The sequence below is a fragment of the Apis cerana genome, linkage group LG7 (assembly GCF_029169275.1).
Source record: "Apis cerana isolate GH-2021 linkage group LG7, AcerK_1.0, whole genome shotgun sequence".
Lineage (NCBI taxonomy): Eukaryota > Metazoa > Arthropoda > Insecta > Hymenoptera > Apidae > Apis > Apis cerana.
In genome coordinates this window covers 9,564,690-9,586,629 of record NC_083858.1, presented here as the reverse complement: position 1 = coordinate 9,586,629, position 21,940 = coordinate 9,564,690, and the positions used below count along the sequence as shown (strand labels likewise).

General features: G+C 39.1%; 1 protein-coding gene and 1 long non-coding RNA gene across 2 annotated transcripts in view; both read right to left on the bottom strand.

Annotated features, from left to right (window-relative positions):
* Positions 1-21,940, bottom strand: part of LOC107999229 (UPF0489 protein C5orf22 homolog) — a 761,052-nt gene that overhangs the window by 513,825 nt on the left and 225,287 nt on the right. The window lies entirely within an intron of this gene.
* Positions 14,078-21,940, bottom strand: part of LOC107999301 (uncharacterized) — a 65,589-nt gene continuing 57,726 nt past the window's right edge. The window contains exons 3-4 of the long non-coding RNA XR_009830550.1: positions 16,764-17,356; positions 14,078-16,666 (exon numbers count right to left, since the gene is read on the bottom strand). This is a non-coding gene — a long non-coding RNA (uncharacterized LOC107999301). The remainder of the gene's footprint in view (positions 16,667-16,763; positions 17,357-21,940) is intronic.

Below are 21,940 nucleotides of genomic sequence, written 5' to 3'. Positions count from 1 at the left end.
TTTTGGAATATAAGATTTATAATTTTTATAAGAGAATATTTATAAGATAATATGATAAGATGATGATGTTTGAGGAAGTTTGCGGAAGTTTGAGGAAGTTTGAGAACATTGATAATTTGTTTTTTGGACGAATATAATATTTTTATAAGATAATGTGATAAGAAGATGATATTTGAGAAAGTTTGTAGAAGTTTGAGGAAGTTTGAAAATATTGATAATTTGTTTTTTGGACGAATATAATATTTTTATAAGATAATGTGATAAGAAGATGATATTTGAGAAAGTTTGAGGAAGTTTGAGGAAGTTTGAAAATATTGATAATTTGTTTTTTGGACGAATATAATATTTTTATAAAATAATGTGATAAGATGATGATATTTGAGAAAGTTTGTAGAAGTTTGAGGAAGTTTGAGGAAGTTTGAAACTATTAATAATTTGTTTTTTGGACAAATATAATATTTTTATAAGATAATGTGATAAGATGATGATGTTTGAGAAAGTTTGTGGAAGTTTGAGGAAGTTTGAGAACATTAATAACTTGTTTTTTGGATGAATATAATATTTTTATAAGATAATGTGATAAGATGATGATGTTTGAGGAAGTTTGCGGAAGTTTGAGAACATTAATAATTTGTTTTTTGGACGAATATAATATTTTTATAAGATAGTATTTATAAGATAATATGACAAGATGATGTTTGAGGAAGTTTGAGGAAGTTTGAGAATATTGATAATTGGTTTAATGATTTTTAGACGAACAACGAATATAATATTTTAAATAATGAAATTTATTCGATATTGATGTTTATTTCCAAAGAGTATTATATTTCTAATGATGTTAAATTGACAGAAGATAGATTAAAAAATATATCGAATAAATGTGGCATGATTGTAAAGATTTCTTGTCTCGATTAAGAAATAAGCGAGCTTAAAATTATCGTACAAGTACAATTGATTGAAAAATTAATCGAAAGATAAAGAATCATTTTCTCCGTTCGTTCTCGAGAAAAACTATTACGTTTGAAATTCCAAGCGATAAAATTCCAAGCGACGAGGACTAGCAGCCAAGAGGTTGCAATCCAATTTCTAAACATCCCGACGAAACCTTCCAATTTATGAGCGAGCGAAGAGTCATTCTTTTAACGTTTACGTAACGCGCGAAACGCGTCGAAACGTATCCAAACGTATAACTAATGGCCGCAACAGTTTTATGATGAATACCAACGGATATAGACGACGAGGAGACGAGGAGAAAGGAGAACAGCGTTGCCTCGATGAGACAAATTGCGTTTTCTCAACGACACGTTGCCATTAATTGACTCTTCCATCTCATCTGTTGCGTCCATCGCCGCTCTCGAGCGTTCATAATTATCACAGCTCCCGCATAGTAATCGCGAAATTGACGTTTCAATTAATTCCGCGGATTACGAAATCTCGCCTCGTTATTATACCGTTCGAGGCTCAGCTGGTAACCAAACGTACAGTCTATAATAAAAATTCGATCGTATTCGGTGTAATTTTAATTTCTGCCTCATACTTTGGATGAATCGCATGAAATTAAAAAAAAAAAAAGATTTGAAGTTTATAAAATTGAAATAAAGAGTTTTTTTTTAATAAAGACACGATTTTAATGAATGAGAATCAAAGTGTCTACAGAAATGGAATGTATATATAAAAATAAAAATTTTCTATCTATCATACAAATATAGATGTATTAAATAAAAAAATATTTAATAACTGCTTAAGATATCATCGAATAAAATCATTTTTAAACTTCTTCTTAAGCCCGTAAAAAATTATTTCTCATCTCAATTTTCCTTATACTATCACACAAATCTCGATCATCGTTTTTATTTTTTGAAATCCATATATGACACGAACAAAAAAGATTATTATATCGGTGCTCGTGATATTTTTGCGGCCGACTGTAATAATAACTCTCTCTTTCCCTCGTTTCGTTTCTAATTATGAACGCGTCGCCCGACCTTTGCTCGATGAGAATTCCGGTAGGATATTTATACTTTAACGTTTGATGGGCCAAGTCACGCGTTCCGCGGGGATTTTGATCGATGATTATTGACAGACAGAGAGGATAAGCATCGGGGAAACTAATGTTACTTTCCCTCCGCCGATCTTTACGAGCGGAGATCGCAAATGGAGACGTAGATGAGGAAATATAATTGATACGAGCGTAATGAAACGCGAAGTCGGTTTTAGCCATTAATTTGTAAGCCCATTCGTCTTGTTGCATTCTAATTGCGTGTACCATGGTAATTCTTTACCTTTCCTTCTCTCCCTTTTTTTTTTTTACTCCGATTTTTACACCTTCACGCCAAGTAATTTTCGATCTACAAGCGTGGAAACAATAGATATTCACCTTCATGCTCTGATAAAACTGAAAAATTCAACCCTTCCCTCCCTCCCTGATCAAGAAAAAAAATTCAACTTCAAGCTCCCATCCATTATGAAATCTTCGATTACACAAAATTATCGAATTACATTATCCTCATTATACAGGCACGATCGATTTCTTCGAATTTGCAGTATTTTGCATTTGCTCGAATCGTACTTCGTACCACGCTCATTGGACGGGTATGAAAATCACAAGAGGAAGTACTTCTCCTTCCGCCTTAGGGGATAGTTTTGTAATGGACACGGCACCAGCGTGGTTTCGCCCTTCGATCGGCAATTTATCAACTTCTTGCCTTCGAGTCGCGTTAATAATGGGATTTATCGGCCGATATCGATCGATCCTCCGCGACCGGGTGAACCTATATCCATCGCGATCTGGAACCGGTTGGCTCCTGGACCCAACCGATACCACGGTGGGGGCACACGGCGCGGGTATTTATCACGCGCGATCACGATCAACCGGCCATTTGTCAACCGTGATTCGGCCGCCCGCGAAACTCCGATCCTGGCTATCGATGAGAATGATTGGTTGCGTCGCGAAACCGTGATCGTTGCTCTGCCTATCCGCCGATTCCGATCGCCACGGTTCGGAATTTGATGGGTCGAGGGTGACAAGTTTAAATATTTGTAATTGTGAAAAATTGGGGTGGCATTTGTTAAAGGAATTTCGAAACTAGAGTGTCTTTGATCAAATTTTACGATTGTTTGGAAAGGATCACCTATTTCTAAATGTCTAAATGCTTCGTAAAACAAGATGTATTGTTAAATTCGATCTCACGATCGTTTATGATCTTGTTGATTTCCCTCCAGAAATGTATCAAAACAGGCAAGATAACAATCCATCTTTCCTCCCCCGATCGAGACGAAACTTTCGACTCGCTCAAGTCGGCTGCCACCGGTCGAAGCCCAAATCCCTCCGCTTGAACGATCCGCGCAGGCTGAAAACGGATCGTCCGTCACACCGATAACAGGATCATCCGTGTTTCACCCATGTTATTACGGGAGAACCCCGTTTCCTCCTCCTTCTCGATACACCTTTCCCCCATTTTCGAAGGAACGAAGAGGAGAGCGAGCCGAATCGCGGCGCATCCATCACGAGGAAGGATCGCAACGACGAGGGACGACACGTACACGTCTCGATCGCACACGCAGGTTATCGTATCCGCCGTGCAGCCACGGCTGCCACCGCCGTGTTCCAACCGCTCCGCTGGTGTGTTATTGCGTGGCGCAAGCCGTGGCTGCAGCCGGCTGCAGGTGCACCTTGCATTACCTCCGATCCGAGCGGAGAGGAGACGAGCGTTTCGGCGGCGTGCATTGTGATCGAGTGATATAATAAAGGCAGAGCGAAGCCCGTGGGAAACGGGAGAAACGGAACCACCTGACGCGCCTTCGGCCCACCGCACCGCGGCAGGGAAGAGGAGGAGGGGAGAAAGCGCGGGATAGGCCACGTGACCGATGCTGCTGCCACCACGCGTCGTAAATACGCGTCCCGTCGGAAACTGTCGCCGAGACGGGAACGAAACGGTTGCTTCCCATCCCGAGAAACGTCCGGCCGTTTCAATGGATTTAGGTTGGCGTTGCTTCCGAGCATATCTTGCCTCGTCGTTTCCCTCGTCGGTGCAACGCTTGTTGTAGAACGTTTGAAAAATAGGATAATTTTATGATATTGAATTAATAACATGTTATGATAATCACTAATTCTCCTGATAAAAGAAACTGAAACAAGATTGAAGACGTAAGATCGAGTTTGGAATCGTTGTAGAGAGTAAAGAGTATATTCTGATTGGTCCATCATCGAGTCCAACGTATTGGACTTTCGAAAAGATTGTCAGGAGGCAGTCTTTCGCGATAATATAATTATTTCAGTAACGTTTGTTGATAACGTCACGTCACGTTACGATGTCATCATCCTCGACGTCATCATCGTTCGACATTACCGTAATTACGTTGTCAAACAGTGACAAAGGAAAACGATGGTTCGAAATGACAAAAAAGAGAGGGGGAAAGGGGAGGGGAGGATAAAAAGGAAAGGAAAGAAAGGCAAAATATATACGACAGATGATGGAACGATATTAACAAACAGATGACATATCGTATCGTCTCTCTCGTATCGTCAATTAAGGATATCATTAACGAAGAAAAGTGCCACGGGGAGAGGAATTTGTGAAGGGAGGAATAGAGGGAAATTACAACGTGTGAGATCAAAAATTAAAGTTGTTCTCCCCCGTGTTGTGTTATTCAATGAACAGTCTTCGTTCTTCGAATAATTGCACTCGTCGTCGAGCGTTATATGCTAAGATGTATGTAATCACTGATGGAAACACACAGTGCATAGAATTTATGCGTTGCGGAAATTTTAATTTTTCCGTATACATATATGGGAAGGAAATAAAAATTACGATACGATAGTCGAATTAAAAATTACATTCCATTCCAATCCTCGTGATAGAACTCTCTTTGCAACTTCCCTCACATGCACTTATACGATTGTACGAAACAATATCTATCTCAGGGACACGGTAAACGGTTTCATGGAAGACGCATCTCGCAACAAGTAACTATCGCGATTTCACACGAAGGAAGAAACGTTAAGGATTTTTCATTCGCCTCTCGTTCGATCGTCACGAGGAATCGAAGTAAGGTGTTGGTACTACGCCCTCGCAATAAGAGAAATGAAGAATCGAAAAAGTGGACGAGTTATTGAGAACCGTTTGCTCGCAACGGGATATCGAGCTCGGTATCCAACGGGGCACGGCATGGTGCCGCTATCATCGGTGTAGCTTTCACCATCCTCATCATCATCGTCATCTGGCAGCTCCCTATGCTTACGACCGTTGCCCTTAATGGCTCGATTCGTCATAACCCGTTTCAACACCTTCGATTATCGATCCAGATGAAACTTTGCAATTCCATTTCGGGACGGAAGCGATCGAGATATTGCTTCGTGTCGTGGTATAAATATTCGATTATTAGATACGGAAAATAGGGGAAACCGTGAAAATGAAATCCTTTTTTGTTTTATCTCGATAAGTTGCCGAGATACAAAGATACTCAAAAGTTTCCTTTCCATCATCTAGGGCTACATTTTTCCCTAGAATGCTAGTACGTTTTTCTAGAAATCTTCTCCGGAGTTAGGGATAGATAAGTATTATACAAGTGCAAAATTTACTCTCTTCTTTGCACAACGATGAATCGAAAGACATATTGGGAATTAATATCATCGAAGTTACAACAGTTCAAAATTTTTCCCCCAATTTCAATTCAAAGCTCTCGAGGTAAATTAAAACTCGAACAGGATGTATTCCACGTTAATTCCACTTATTGCATTCCTATTTCAATAATCTCGCAATCTTCTTGTCCTTGTTCACGAACTCGAAGAGGATGAACGAACACTTTTCCGGATTATCAACGATTCCATCCCCCCCCCCCCCTCTTGATATAGTATTCCGTGGAAGCTCGATCATGCGAAACGAGGAATGAGCGCGCGTGGAACGTGGATTTTCTAAAAAAAAGAGAGAGGAAAAAAAGAAGGAGAGAAAGAAAGAACGCAACGTTTCGGTACAATGGCAAGCAATTTCTACCGAGTAAACCGCGTTTACATATGCATACAAAGCCGCGGTTCGAGCAGGCGACAATGCGCGGCGGCCGGTGCCATCGATTCGAGAAAAATAAAAGCGGCAAAGACGGGTATGACGCCGGCACCGGTTACCATACGCTTACGTCCATAGAAACGTCTTACGGAACGGCGGGCCATTTATGTAGCCGCCTCGAGGACCGGATTAATAGCCCCTCCCTCCCTCCCTTCTCGTGCATACTGCTTCAACATACTGGATATTCGTTCCTTGCACCTCGTTCCCTGTTACGCGAGCGGACGCTGACAATTTGCAAGGCCAAATAGGGTGGCTCATTTAACCGGCCGGATTTATTTGCCGTTTCCTTCGGCGAAACCGATGATAGGATAGTTTAAGGGAAAGGAATGATCGAGATTTTCGCCGAGTTTCGATCCTTTTGGTATTCTGAAAATATATATAACTTAGAAAAATAGTTTAATCGGCGGAGACAGAACACGGAATAAAAAATATATAAAATATTACACAAAATTCATCTCTCTCTCTCTCTTTAGCGCGAAAATAAATCTTCTCAAATGAAACAGAAGGGAAAGAATAGATCGCAATTTCGGAAAAATAGTAATAAATTTCGAACGAGCGAAAAGAAAAAGAGGAAAAAACCACGCGCCAATATCTCCTTCGAGTGTGTACACGAAGCGATCAGCGTCGAACGTCAAAGAGTCGACGCAATATCAACGTCCCCCGAATTTCATCGCTCGAATCAAATCGCGGATGAACAGTCGCGGAAACGCGATGTATAAATCGGCGAATATAAACGCGTATCCGTTTCGTATCCTGTTAGTTATCACTGTGCCTTACGTATCGTTCCCAACTTGGCAGCGACAATTCGCAACGCCAAATAGGACCGGTTATTTAATGCTCGTTGCCCTATGTTTACTCGATCCGTGGCGCACAATTGAATTGCGCCCATTAAATCGGCCGAGGGGTGCTTTCCACGGCGTGCACACGCTTGTTTCTCGCCGCTTATTCGCGGAATATATAGATATATATGTATATACAATGTATATATATATGTGTGTGTGTATACCATCCACCGTGAAAATTCAATATTTTACAGGAGCAGATAATCTGGACGGTTACGCGGGCTCTGTATTTTCTTCCGCGGTGGAATGCCGCCTCGTTCTCCGCGTGTACCATTACCCCATTACTATGGTCTATGAAGACGTATGGCTCTATTTTCCAGGCTGAAACTGAAGGCACAATTTGCCCTGTCAAAGAAAGTTATTATACCGAGGCGGCGAGGAAGAGTTGCCGATTTACTATCGAGGAAGGGAGGAGGAAAGGGATGGATTATTGGAAGCGGTAACGATTTGCCAAAATGAATTGTCGTTGGATTGAAGAGTTTTGGCGATAATGCACGTAAAATTCGAAGCGAGGGGTGTGTTTTTGGAAACAAATAGCAAAATTTCTTAAAAAAGAATTTTTTAAACGATAAAAATATTTAAAAACTTATTTATTTCGATGGATACGATATTAAAATGTAATGGATTAATTAAAAAAAAAAATTGGAAACGTCAAAGTGAAATATACTATCGGAATTCAATATGTATATTAGTTTAGGGATATCTTTTTATTTCCTTTTCTTTTTCTTTATAATTGTATAATTATAATCTAATTGAAAATTAATATATACATGTAATAAATTTTTGTGCTTAATACTGATATCGATTTCTGATTTAATTTTTCGATTTCGAAAAAAAAAAAAATAGATAATATGTCAGAAATAATTTATTAACTGTTAATTACTTTATTTATTAAAACATAAAGATATTATATTTTTGTATTCGTACGAAAATAAATATATTTTTTAAACGTTCGAGAAATTAATGCGGATTAAAATTTATTTGTATAATATATGTACATCGTGAAAGAACATGATATATGATGAATGAAGGAAGATCCATAAATACGAATTCTTCTTATGGGATATCAATTACACCCTTGTTACAGCTCTTTTATAGCCTTTGGCGCGAAAATATCATTAGAATCAATAACACCGACTAGCCCACCCCTCTCAGGATCATCCCTCTTAGTTTATGTACTCGCGATTCCGACCCTAATATTTCCCTTCGTACAATTTCCACGATGATGCTGTCACTCGGCATGTATCCTACGAAGCTTTCCCTTGTCCTCTTTCGATCATTCGTCCCTTTACATCAACGCGAAAAGAAATACGAAAGAAAGATACACGATACTTCAAAAAATTTTAGAAACTCCCATAAGGCGGTTGATTCCATCCTTCTTCTCATTTCACAATGCTACAGTTATTTAAATATCCTTCTATTCTCCAAATATATGATATTTACACGAGAAATTATATTTTTATTAAGTAAAAATCTTCTAAATTGAGAATGATCCCTCAATCGTTACACAGTAATCAAACTTTCTTCAATTTTTTTTAATATACAATAACGCCTAATATCTTTTAACCGCGTTAAATTTAATCACAAATTCAAAAAGGAACAAACCACGGAAGGGACGATCAAAAATTCACAAAAAAAAAAAAAGAAAAAATGTTCCAGACCCAGGAGCACAATTAATCAACACGAATACGTTTTTCCATTAACGAAAATGCAAGGCTAAGAGTACAGCAATATACCCTTTCCATCTCTCGAAAACACTCCATTATTCTTCTCTGTTGGAGAGGAAAGAACCGGGAGCAACGTTCGTTCATTCCGTATATATCTTTCGTCGGTTTCGTAGTAATATTTTTTTCGGTATGACCCTGAGGAGCCGGCAACTCTTGTCAAGTTGTTGGAAGGACACGGCGAAATCCTGCGGCATCCTCGCGAGGGTGGATGGAACGAGAAATTGGAGACGCGGGGAAAAAATACGCGGATAAAATATATGTATATATATATATATACATGGCCCGAAGGTCCAAGGGGGCCGCCGACGTTGTCTTCCGCAACGAGGATTTGCCTTCGAGGGAAGAAACCACCCCGCTAAGCTACCATGATTCCTCGAGATAAATTCCCCCCCTCCACCTCCCCATATTATGTCGCCCGGGATAATACGAAAAACCGACCGCGACTAGGCGGCGGCTGTGTGTATCGAAGCGCTTGTGTACACAGGCAAACGAAGGAATACACTGGATACACTGGAGGTGGTTTATGGATGTTTTATTAACCCTTTCACGATGGATTTTTTTTCCTTTTATGGCACAGTGAATATTGCGCCGATAAAAAAAAAGGAAGGAAGAAAGAAAGGAATGTGGGAATTTAATTGAAAATAGAGCGAGAATTATAGGATTAATGATAATCTCGTTTCTAATCTCGTATTCGGGATATTGTTTGTTAATAATTTGTTAGAAAAATCGTGAGAATTTTAAAATTTCTATAAAATTATTATTTTCGGACGGATGATGTTAATCTTGAAAGGATTAAATTGTTACATATTTAATAAAAAGTAGATGAAAAGTGTTCTTGTTTTTTTTCAAACTTGTAATTCAATTTATATGAATGAGATTCGGTTCATATATATATATTTTATATAGGAAATGGAAAGCGAGATAGAAAGAAAATTTTAATTTTTCACATCTTAACGAGATCGATCAATTTGCGATTCACACTCGAAATAATTATCATTGTTGATTAATTTATAGATGTTTTGTTTTCACCAAGTGGATAAGTTTTCATTCGAAATTTCATTCCGTCGAAAAATAATAAAAATTCAGCCTCTCCTCTCCCCGGTATACACGCGCGTAAAAATTTTTACGATCGACAGTGGCCAAGACGAAGCTCACCGAAAAGAAAAGGACCTTCTTCAGCATCCCGAGGAACGAAAATAACAAACGTAACCATGCACGTTTCTTTTAAATGCGATTTCGAAAAACGAGCAGAGAAAAAAACCGAAAGAGATTCTCGATTCTGTTACCAAAATATAAAACCAAACAACGTAGAAAAAAAAAAGGAGATTAAAAAGAAAAATATACAAAAACAAAGAAGAAGAAAATAATCTGGTATTCCAGAATTCGGGAGGATAAAAAAAACGCCGATCGTTGGGGCCTGATAGAATTTATGATGGGGCGTTAATCAGCTCGAGGAGCGCGAGCTGCGTTAATCGGAGAATAATTTCCCGTCGCAATTTCGTCGAATTAGTAATTTATTTTACAACCGTTCGGGGGGATCCAAAGGATCCAATAAAAATCGGCAGCAATAAAAATCGAACGCAACGAAAGCGTATCCACGAGAGGGTTGCTCGCCTAATCATCGCCTCCTCGTAACGAATTCCTTGGAGATCCTTTCCTCGTCTTTTGCGATTCCAGAAAAAAATTCTGATAGTTCGAAAAACAAAATGTTCGATGAAATTGAATTTTAGATAGAAGATGGAAGCCATGTTATACATAATATTTTGGAAATGTAGGAAAAACATAAAAATCAATCTTATATTTTTTTAGAATGGAATTGTACATCTTTCGATATAACAATATTTTAAAAATAAGTCATACTTATAAATGATAATTAGTTTTTGGAATGTGTCGATTTTTCAATGCATATATTTGTGCAGTTAGCACAAAATAATCATGGCTTGTAAGAAAGATTATTAATTTCGAGAATAATAACTCCAATTTCCTTAAAATTCCTAAAAAGTAAAAAAAAGAAATCTCTTCCACAGTGATCACGCTACCGAACCGAAATGTGAACACGCATTCTTCGAGGATAGAGAGAGAAAAAAAAGAAAAGAAAAGAAAAGGAATGGAATCCGGCCGTAAACGTGGCCGGGGCGGCCAGTGGCTCGTATTTAAAGAACTTTAAGGAAGCAGCGCCGTTTCGACGATTTCTCATTCGATCCTTGTTCGCGAGGACCCAGCGCGTTTAATTAAGCCGTAAATCGATGGGGCCCCGGCTACGGTTTATTGCGGCCCTAAACTATATCAACCACGACGAGGAGAAAAATAAAAGAGGGGGAGAAGGAGATCGAAATTTCGAAACAGTTTCCTCCAGTTACGATTTTTCGCTCTCCTCTCCTGTGAAACGACTCACGTTTTTATCTCTGACAACCACCCTTCTTCACCCCCTTTCGCCGTGGTTGTTAATGACCGAAGAAGCTCGTAAACAGGATTGTGCGTTGATCGCGGTGGTCCTCGGGGATCGCTCGTCCTCCGTGTGACCCTCCCCCTCTCTCCCTTCCCCAACCTTGCCCCCGGGGCTCAAACTTTAACGTTCCACGGTTTTCATTGGCCCTTATTCTCACGTGAGGCCGTGGTTAATGCGACGATCAAAAACAAGGTTAGGGAGCGAGCTTCCTCCCGGGCTTGTTATCCTCGGCTTATCGACGGGACGCACGCGCGGATAATGGCCCTGTAAGCGGTAAAGTTTATCGGTTTTAAGTCCGTTAATTATACGTTCATCGGCATCCAACCCTTTGGACCAACCCTTCGGTTTCAAGATTAAGAATTTTCAACGAGGCGAGAATGGATGGATTTGATCGATGACCGAATCCATAGATGATGGAAAAGATATTTTTGATCGTGATCCATCCACGTGTGTATAGATTTAAATAAGGATTTAAAACGAATTGCTTTTCGCAGTTTCGAAGGGTATGTATTATTTGAAAATATGTATAAACGAGAGGTAAAAGAATATAATAATACGCTTTCGATATTGTCGATGAAAAGTTAAAAGAATCGAAAGCATCTCTTCGTTCTCATTCTCCTAATCGACCTCTCCACCTTTCCAGAAAGGCTCGCGCCCCGCTTTTCGAAACGGTTTTTCCATGTTGCCGGGGCCACGAGCCGGGGACGACAGAAAATACAGAAGGAGCGGCGGAAAAAGCGAGAGATGCAGGTCGCATCCGGCGCAGCTCGTCGCCTTCCACTCCCATTTGAATAAAAGCAACGATAAGCACATCCTTAGAGTCACTCGCAGTTCTGAATTGTTTCCGCTTCTTAAATCCCCGACAAATTTATTATAATAACTACCCTTAGCCGGCGGATCCCGTACCACCCCCTCCTCCTCTCTTCTTCGTTCTCTCCTCTTCCCGAGGTTGAAGAGAACGGTTTCCTCGTCCTCGTCCCGCCAACGGCGTCACGTAATCCTCTCCCTCCTCCGTTTTTCCTCGCGTCGCGTCCTCTTCTCGCCGCTCGAGGAGAACTCGCCCCTTTTCTTCGTGGCCGCGAGGCGAAAGGAAGGATCGTTTCCGCGAATAATGCGTTCCTGCTCCATGCGCCACGGGGGTGGTATCGGTTGCGGCAATATCCCGATGAAAACATTACGAAGACGAGTTTTGCAATTTTTCTTTTTCTTTTCCTCTTTTTTTTAGATAAGGAAATTTTAAGGGAGGGTGCCGTTCTTTTGAGGGAATTTTAAGACGAGGATTGTAATTGTGAATGCGCGAAGAATTCGTTTTGTTGTTGTTGAAGAAAGAAATGTGTAAGTAAGGAAATGTCAGTTGTATATTATAAATTATTGTTATAGAATTTAAAGTTCACTGAAATTTTATTTGTGCTTTTATTATTCAATGTTCCTAGCAATATTACTTCATAGTTGGTACCTATTTGTTTTTCTTCGATAGGCATACTTCAAATGTTTTGTAAACAGATCACATATAATCAAATATATTCATTCGGCTAAACCCGTACATTTTTATTTATTGTTTTCATTGCCCAGTCAACAATTGTAAATTTTACGAAGGGAACTAATTCATTCTCTTTTTCTTTTTTTACATAGGGGATAGTTTACGAGTGATTCGTATTTATTTAGAGTGAATTTAAAACATCGTGATATTGCATAGATCCGTACCTCGTACGGATTTGATCATTGTTCAAACACTTCAACGTAAATATTTTGTTTTAGAAATTATGACTCACTGAGCCACAATGAAGATTGATAATTAAAATATAATGATAACGATTGAAGATAGATGTAATAAAAATCATAGAGGAATTCTTTAGTATAGTAATGTATGGTGCTGTAATACGTATTTTTAAATCAAAGAGAATTTTCAGAAATTTCTAATTTAGTATTATTGTTTATTATTGATTCAAAGAGTGATACACAATTCTTATAGATGTAGAAGAATCAAGTAGGGAAGGAGGAACGTGGTCCAGGAATAGGATGAAGGTACGTAATTGCTTTGGGTAAACGTACGGAGCATGTTCGTGGATAAATGGAAAACAAAACGTAAATTCCGAAGCAATCAAGGTTTTGATAAACTGAAATATGATTCGTGGAAATATTAAATGTTTAATGCTAATAGCTCATGCGCTTGTTTACGTTGCAACTGTTCACAGTTTACTTAGAGAATAATAGCTTCACTTGATACTATTCGTAGCAGCATGATGGAGCATGCATTTATAAAGTAAACATTGCTCTTTGATGTTAACGAAAGAAGATTATAGGATAAACCTATTACTGTTTAAAAATAATTGAACGACGACAATATATTTTATATAATCAACGATACAAAATTTATAATCGATCTGGTAAATCTCATTAAAACAAATGACAAATATCGTTTAAAAAATATCAAATTTTCAAAAAAATTAATCCCCAATAAGAAAATATTTCTGGAACGAATAATTTCAAATTGACGATAAAAGTTCCTCGAATCATAGAATCATAAAATTAAAAAAAAGAAAAAGCGTCTCGTCTCAAATCTGTCTTCTCTTCAAACACGATGCATCATCATTAATTGCATGGATAACTGCACTTTCACAAAATCGTTTCGAGAAACGCGTTAAAAGTTTTCACGAAAGCGCGAGAGGAGAGGGAAACGATAAAAAGCGTTAAAACGACCGTAACGATGAGCGGCTTTTGCTGAAAACAACGAAAGAACTCTTTATTGTTTGTTCTTCCAGCCGGATCCACGTTTTAAACGAAAACGCGGCAAAACACGGGGATGCAACATCTCAGCTGTTAAAATACTTTTCTTCTTTGGCCATGCGCCATCGTTAAATCATATCGGGTTTTTTCGTCGAAAAGAAAAGAAGAATTTTTCAAGTTTTGCCCGGTTTTTAGGCAGAGAGGCTTTCACCGAATAATCAACCTTGCTGCAGAGTTTTAGAATACTTTTTGGCGAGAAAAGACCTTTCCTTTTCTTTCTTTTCTTTTTTTTTCTTTTTTCATTAAATTTTGTCATGGAAATTATTTTAAATTGAAAATTTTCCACTTTAGAATATTTGATTGACGTTTAAACAACTTTCTATTGATATTTTAATAATAATGATAATTTCTTTTTATCGATAACTTTCACATTTCTGCAATCTCCAGAAACAAATTTAAATTATTAAGAATAAAAAAAATTTAATTCTCGTTAAATTAAATTAAATTCAAGTTATAAAATTAACCTCTATATAATCACATTTTCAAATTCATCTAATTGTTTCGTTGAAAAATAATAAGAAGATTGTATAATCTTGTTACCCTTCGACGCGTCAAGGACGTTCGCAGGAACAAAAATGGCGAACGAGAAACCGCATTTCGTTTTCATTTATACGCAATATCCGAAAAACGTGCGTGAAACCTGGAGACCGCAAAAAAAGATTATTCGACTTTCGAAACGAATAAATGGCGTTTAATTCACTTTCACCGTTGGATCGTTCGAAAAATAACATGTTACTCTTTCATTTTCGCCGACATTGCGACAAACGAAAGGATTCTTTTTTTTCCCTCCTCTCATTCCGACCTGTCCCTTCTCGTGCATGTCGTTTCCGTAAACGAAACCGGAAACAGCACAGGTATATTCATTTCAACGGGAATAATGGGCGTTTTAAGTAGGACGACATTGCTCCTTTGAAACGGTCTTTCGCTCGGCTAAATGAATGCAGTTAAGAATCTCTTTCCCTTCCTTTTTTTCTTTTTTTCTTTTTTTCTTTTTTTTTTTTTTTACAAGAATTTTTTGGAGCACCTTGGGAAAAAGACGAGAGAGTTGGGAAACATTGTGAGGAATTCTCGAATAATGAGTGTGCTCGTTGAAACTTCATAGGTGGTGGTGTTCTAGAGAACTTAGAGTGTATTCTTCTTGCTACTTTTCTTGTGAACGACTAATGTATATCACTGTGCAATTTGAGATATATTATTTTTATCTTTGATTCATTTTTTCCTTTAAGTTAATTTCAAATTTATCATATTTGTTTGTGATAAATTATTTGTTGGTAAAGAAAGGGGCTAGCAAAAAGATTTTCCATCAAAGGAAATTTAATTCGATTAAATTTTGTGCCAAAATAGTTTCGAAATTTTTTTTTACATCCCCTACAACGATCATTTATTACTTTTTTAGTACAGATGTGAGATAATAGAAATATTTATTTGCAGAGTAATTGTTTATTTGAAATTTTTCTTCGAGAGAAATTTAATTTACATAATTATCGATTGATATAGTTATAATCGAACAATTTTTCTAAAAAGATTTACATTTTTAATGATTAAAAGAACTTGTCAATTTTCTGCAATTGTTACAATTATTCTCACACAAATTTACGTTTCAACAATGACTGGTATTTTACGTAATGAAAAGTTTCCAAAGAATCCTACCCACTTCCGTTTTGGTCAAAATGTTTCTATGAAAGGCTCTGTTTCAACCTTCTCTCATTTCTTCGAACTTTCAGGTTCGCAGTTCGAAAGATTGAAACGAAACGTAAGCGAAAGTTGAATAGAAACAGAAAGTAACAAGAAAGAGAGAAAAGTTGCTCGTACAGCGACAAGAACAAAGGAATAATTTATCTATGAATTTACGATATATAGATACACATTCTCTCATAATTATTTTTTACTATTCAAATTATCCAACATATTATGTATACATGCGTTTGTACTTGGACACTTTCCAAATGCAATTTATTTCAAAAATTTCATCATATCAAATTCAGAAAAGAAGAAAGATAAATCTCTCAATCCCTTCCTTCATCCTTTCACCAAAATCTTTCAAATCAATCTACATTCGATGAAACCCTACTTTTCCAACCACTCCATTTTCACAACGAAACGATATACATCATCGAAAATAAATGAAATAAAGAAATAACAGCGCAAAAGAAGGAAAACGTGTCGAATTAATTGTAGAAACGTGCAGGAAGGGCAAAGGAAACGAAGGCGCGAAGGAAACAAAGGGGGATTAAGCGAGAAGAAGCAGCGCAAGAAGGTGGCGCCTGGTAATAGGGGAGGGAGGGGGAGGGGGTTTAAGGTCGGCGAAAAGAAAGGAGCGGGTTCGAGGGGGTGCGCCAGCGACGTGGTATTTACGACGTCATTTCCTCGCTGACTGTCAATAATTTCCCTTGGGGGATGTGGAGAAGACGCACCGCTCCTCGCTCGACTCCCCTTCCACCCCTGCCCTCCACCCCAATGGAGGAGGACACTTCCTTCCTTCCGCGCGTTCCGCGGCCTCCTTCCTCCTCCTCCTCCCTTTTTTTCCACAAGCAAGCAAATTGAAAAGCCACCGACGCCGAGAGAGACGTCCTCGAGATACTGTTTCGCGGCTACTGAGAAGTAATATCGCGGGGATGAAATGAGATTGCGTGCGGATCCGAGTGTACATTTTTGATAATTTGTTCGCGAGGAGGAATCGTAATCTCGACGATTAAGAAAGACGGAGCTGATACGTGACACATAAGACGATCGAAGGATTGAATCTCATTTTGAATTTCCACGAACGATTTGAGTCGTGTTCTAAATTTGATACATCTTCTGCAAAAAAAAGGGAGATTATATAAAAGTTCGTTAAAAGCGAACAGTAAAATTGGTAAAAGTATAATTCCAAGCACAGATACGAATCCTTGTTAACCTTTCATCTCAATCTTCGTTGGATCACATCGCTCATCATCCCCATCGTTCGTCCCCAAGAATCTGTTAAAAGGCAAGGATCAGCTGATTCTAATGAACCATCTCCTTTAACTAATTTACAATCAGCGCCCTCGTGGCGAGGCGAAGGAAGCAGGGGGTGGCGGGTATATCTAAGCCTCCCCCGGGCTGGTGGGTTGTCGCCTCCATGACCTAGAACTCTTTAATTCCACCACCAACCATCCCCTTTAACTCATTAGACTCAATCAATTATACGGGCGCAGTCTCTTTTCCCTTTCTCTCGGCGTCTCGCCCCTCTCCCCCTTTTGCATCCCCTCCCCCGCTCCTCCCGTCCACCAGGACCGATCCCAGCAGCCCTCTGTCGTCCCGTCGAACAACCCTGTCTTAATCCCTCCGACCGAGACCACCCCCGAGTGGTATCCCGAGATACCGGGGTTTACCAGGGTAAACCTCTTAGCCGCCAAGTCAAGGTCACGAGGAATAGATACCCCGGCTCCGCGATACTTTGCCAGATCGGCGAATTTAGTCGGCCGATTCGATTGTTCCGTCTCGATCGAGAGGGACACGTCGTCTTACCTGGAACAAAAAAGATTCGTACCTTATTTTAGTTTATAAATTTTGTACAGATCGTTTCGTTTTTATAAATTAGAGAGGGAGGGATATCTCGAAGAGGAAAAGAAGTTATATAACGTTCGTTCATAATATAATTTTTCAACGAACGAATCGTTAAGTTTGTTATTAACGTTAGAAAAAGTTTTACCCAATATCCAATTCAAATTCAACGAATTCATCGAATCGAAACGACGATCATCATCGCAAATTAATTCTCCCCGTGTGTATTATGCTACGCGCGTGTAAACAAACCGTAAACGAGGAGAAGGAAAAAAAAAAAAGATACGAGCACGTGATTCGGGGGGTTGAAGAACCTGCGACGACCTGCTGGAACCTTGCAAGGGTTCGTTATCCTAATCTACTACACGCGCCAACATCCATATCCTTGTGTGTACACGGCACGGTTAACAGGATCGCATTATGGCAGGGTGGGCCATTCGTTTTCTCCACGTCGAGGCCCCGTAATGTCGGCCGATAAGGCCCCGATAATCCACGCTCGCGTAGTGTGTTAGCCGGCAGTTAAAATGGTTATCGTCCTGCATCTCGTGTTATTCGTCAGCCCGTGACGAGTGGGTGGAATTTTACGTCCGGACGTGGCCGTCTCCCCTCCCCTCTCCTCCGTCCACACTGTCCACGGTGAAATAAACTCGATAATACGGGCATAATGCTGGATATCCGTTCCTCGTCGATCAACATTACGATCGACTTAATGAATCGAACGCGTGTCCCGGTTTTCGTTCGCCATCTAATTATACGCCCGACACGGACAAATTAATTTGCCCGGCTCGGTGATTACCGCGATAACCGAGGACGAGAGGGTACGAGAGGGTACGAGAACGTTGCACGAGATCCGTGTTCGCGGTGAAAAATGAGCGCGCGGATGCATGCATTAGCGCAGCTTGCGTTTTTTTTTTGCTTCATTCGAAATGGAAATTGGAGTGGATAGAGGTTAATTAATGAATTTGTAAGAAGAATTGATAAAATAATTTCTTTTTTTATTAGAGATTTGAGTTGGAACACGAGTTTATCTTCGAATTTGATTCGGGTTTGGGATTGGGTTAAATTCGATTCTGTACATCGATCTCGATTTTTAGATTCGATTTCGAATCTGGATGGAAAATTAAAACAAATAAATCGAACATAAATACACTTATTCGATTTAACACTTAATCTTTCGAATAATGGTATTAAAATTAGGACTATCTTTGAACTGTTTGATCGGGCAAAGGAGGGATTATCTCACGTTTTATTCGAGCCGGTTAAAACACGCGGGAATTTCATAAATTGATACACAGGCGCGGAAATTAGGCCGATCAGTTGGTGTCAGCGGTTTGCGTGCGGTTGAACGAAGGCCGTTAAATAATTTCAGAGCACACTGGTAATTAATGGCGAACGCTTTGTTATCGCGTCGAGCGTGAAACAACAAGAGGGAAGGGGGAGGTGAATGTGAACCTCAAGACGATGTCATATTTATTTCGTTAATCTTTCACCCCCTTGGCCGGTTCGCGGCCGAGAGACCACCTCTGCGCCGCTATCGTTCGCCATAATGGCGGACGATAAAGAAGAGTAACGCTTATCGGAATTAACAAGCCGATAACGTGAGCCACGTAATTTTTTAACCAGGGAAAGAAATACGATTTCGTGCATTCCGAGATTAAGATATCCCTCTCCCCCCGGTGAAATTGAATAGTTTCCAAGCCGTTTGAACAGCGCCGCTCCTATTTAGAAAGGAGAGTTAACGTTTCGTGCATGCGTCGTAAATTATGAAATAGGATATGATGCGGAATGACTATGTAGTGGAAGAAACGAACAAAGATTTTCCCCATTGTTATTTTAATATTTCAAAAATTAATGGATCGATAAATTTTCTCCATGATCTTTTACAGGTTATTGTTACAGGTTTTGTTTGTAATTAGATAAGGTGGTGATAAAAAATTTTTAAACTTTTAAAAGAGGGAGGATTAATGCTACTTTAATGTAATTCTTTCATTTTTCAACGGTCAATTTTCCTTTTTAGTAAAACGTAAAAAAGTATATTATAATTCTCGAAAATTATTGATCGAATATAAATAAAAATTTCTTAATTTCCTTGTCCATTGTGATTTTCAATTGATTCGAAATAATTTTTCCTCGACGTTTCGTTAAGAAAATTTTTTATTTTTCTCTCTCTATCTCTCTCTTTATATATATATGTCTCTATCCGTAAGAATCGAGAAGAGGAAGAGTCGAAGGGAAGAAAAGTCGGAGGGACTGTCAAGACTTGCAGGGACCCAGCCGATGATGTTATGCAGGATACGGTAAGGCAGGAAACGGTGTAACGTTGGTTGGTAGAGGCTGTATACGAGGGTGGAATATGCTTAACGTTAATTTGTACGATAAAGGAATTATTGATTTTTACTTAGGCGGCTCAGTCAAGGGTGAGAGAGGTCGGAGGGGTGATGAAACGTCGCTTTAAAGTGGAGGTACTAATGAGACACCCTCAACGCGACGTTCAACTTCCTTCATTCACCCGTCTTGTCCTCCCTTATAATTCTTTAAACGCGAGGATCGTTTAACTAAACGTCCAATTTTATAATAAACGTGAGAAATTTTACAATAATTCCGTTTCCATCCAACGAATATATCGATATTATTCTTAAGAAAACAATCAATTTGTAAATTCTCTCTCTCTCTCTCTCTTTCTCTCTTTTTATATATATATATATGATGGAGATTTATCAAAATTATCCAAAGATACGAATTAAATTTTTTTTTCAAATTTTACAAAAGTGAAAACTTTTTATACAGATTAAACAAAAAAAAAAAGATTGCATAAAGGTTTCCTCGACTTGGAAAATACATTTCCAGGAAGTTTTTACTTAGCTCTTTAAAAAGTTTAAATTGATTCAAGTTTGATAAGCTCCGCTGGCATTTCTTTTAATAAAGAATTTCGCATGAAATGTACCGATGAATAGTTTCAATTCAGAGATATGTAACTTCTCTCTTTCTCTCTTTCTCTCTCTCTCTCTAGAAACAATAAACTTGACTATTCCTACATGCGAAATTTTTATTTCGTCCAAAAATCGATCTATTATATGTTCACACGATTCATATTTTAATTATTGTAACATTTGCAACGAGTCTTTTCAGATTCCTTATTATTTCAGATTTAAAAAAAAAATTTAAGAAAAAATTTTGACCCATCATCGTTTTTTATTTATTTACAAATTACTTTAATCCATAGAAATTCAGAAAACAATCAAGATAAATCCTCTTCAAATGGCTTGCTAATAGCAAACAATTTTTTTCCCAGAGTTGGCAACCAAATGGAAACAATCGTTCCTTCTTTCTCGAGGAATGGTCTCTTACTCACAGCCCGTGATTTCTAATAAATTCAATCTCTCCCAGCGTAGGCGTTCGTCGATGAAAAGATATTTCCTCCTCCGCGATACGCAACGGGTGAACCACCACCTCTCACCCTCATCCCTGGGTAACATGGCTTGGCGAACTTTTTAGCCGCACGCATCCACAACCACCACCCGTGCACTGTGCGTGAATGTGTGCGTGATACGCGGCTTGAAATTCGGAGTAATAGGAAAACTCCTGAGCGGAAAAGAAGTTCAATCTGGCCGGCCGAGGGAGAAGGCTGGAAAAGCTCTTTTGACTCCTTTGATTCCGACTCGCCCCCACCGTCCCCTCTTCACCATCACCTTCTTCCAAATCTTTCTCCAACTTCCCTCCCCCTACGGGGGAGCGACAACCACCATCGGTCCAACCACCAGTCTCAACCCCCTTCCTCGGACGAACTGGGGCTGAAAGATGGCAAGAGGTTGCAACGAAAAGAGGTTGGTTTCGGTTTCCACCCTCAGGCCTTGTACCTTGTCTGGGCCAGTCTCGAAAAATCTTACCCCACCTCCCTTCCCTAACTTGGAAGATTCGACTTTTTGTTCCAAAGTGGTGGTACAGCGAAGGGCGAAACAGGTATGGAGGATCTTGAGGATTTGCGGTTTTGGAGGGTTGGAGGATCTTTGAGCATGTTTTTCACGGTTTGGGGTAATGGATGGCGAGCGTATTTTGGTCGGAATAGCGGTTTCTCCACGGTGAATTCTCCCCTTTTTTGGAAGAAGAGCAGTGTGAATAGGAGAGATTGTTATTATTCAAAATGTATTCTAAATGAATTTTAGAATCTTTCCTGTTTAGATTTCCTCATTGAACTCTATATATAATCATAAAAATTCTTTGGAATATCCAATATGGAACGAGCTTATAAAAACGTATAATACTAGAGAAGCTACATCATGTCAGATCGCATAGTTTCCATACAAGAAACCGATCATTGTGCTCGATCCACGAGCAACAAAGTCTTCCCCCACGCAAAACAGTACCCTTTATCGAGCGCCGTTTCCTCTCAAGGGCCGCCTCTCAATCTGCATCAAAGGAAAACATCTCTCCGCGCCAACTTCAACTCCGGCAATCATTTCACAAAAGCGCATCCATCCCTCACAACACAGATACATTATTTTCCTCATTATTTTCATCCTCCTTGTCCAACGGTAGGCTGCACAGTAG